Raw genomic sequence first — 712 nt, 5'->3', positions numbered from 1 at the left:
AGCAGTTCAGAAACAACTTCTACGTGGCCTTCTTTGGAGGCAAGATGGAGCGCATTCAACCCATTCTGATTAAAAGGGAAGGGAAAGCTTTACTCAGCAGATGGAAAATAGGGGAGTCAACAGTCTACCAGGAACTCTGGGAAAACATCCCACCAACCACCACTTGTGTGTGGACAGTGTGGAAGCCTGAACTGGGAATAAAAATACTTGAAAATTAGGTGCGCTGTTCTAATATCACTACTTACTAAATTTTAGGAATTGGTAAAGGATGCATACCTTCATTTCTGAGCACTCCTCCCACAAAGCAGAGGATAATTTGATAACTCACGCTGGTGAAATTTAACAGAAAAAACTGGCAAAAAAGAGAAAGTCTTGGTAATATCTAATGAAAGATTGAAGGAATTAAAACAACAACAATAGCCACAACTCACCTGATTGCAAATGTTGATGTCAACTCCGTTTTTTATGTAGTCAAGGGCCTTTTCCAAGTGTCCAGCTCGAGCCGCTCTTAAGAAACTTGCATTGGCATCAGACTAAAATAAAAGAGAAAAACGTTTTAATGAAAAAATGAAACTAACATGCATGTGTGTATCTACTCAGTTTATAGTGAAAACTAAAAGGAATAAGATTTTTAAATTGAATTACAGGCATACTTCGTTTTATTGGATTTCAGTTTTATTTTTTACATATTAAAGGCAAGACCCTCCACCAG

At 37.5% G+C, this 712-nt stretch overlaps 1 long non-coding RNA gene across 1 annotated transcript; it reads right to left on the bottom strand.

The window, feature by feature from the left end:
- On the bottom strand, positions 1-541 carry LOC107181448. The gene is made up of 2 exons (XR_001512141.1): positions 432-541; positions 1-65 (listed from the first exon to the last, which is right to left on the bottom strand). It is a non-coding gene; the product is annotated as an uncharacterized LOC107181448 (long non-coding RNA).
- Positions 542-712: the final 171 nt, after the last annotated feature.

The sequence above is a fragment of the Myotis davidii genome, unplaced genomic scaffold (genome assembly GCF_000327345.1).
Source record: "Myotis davidii unplaced genomic scaffold, ASM32734v1 C63078486, whole genome shotgun sequence".
Classification (NCBI taxonomy): Eukaryota; Metazoa; Chordata; class Mammalia; order Chiroptera; family Vespertilionidae; genus Myotis; species Myotis davidii.
This window is presented reverse-complemented; position numbering and strand designations above follow the sequence as displayed.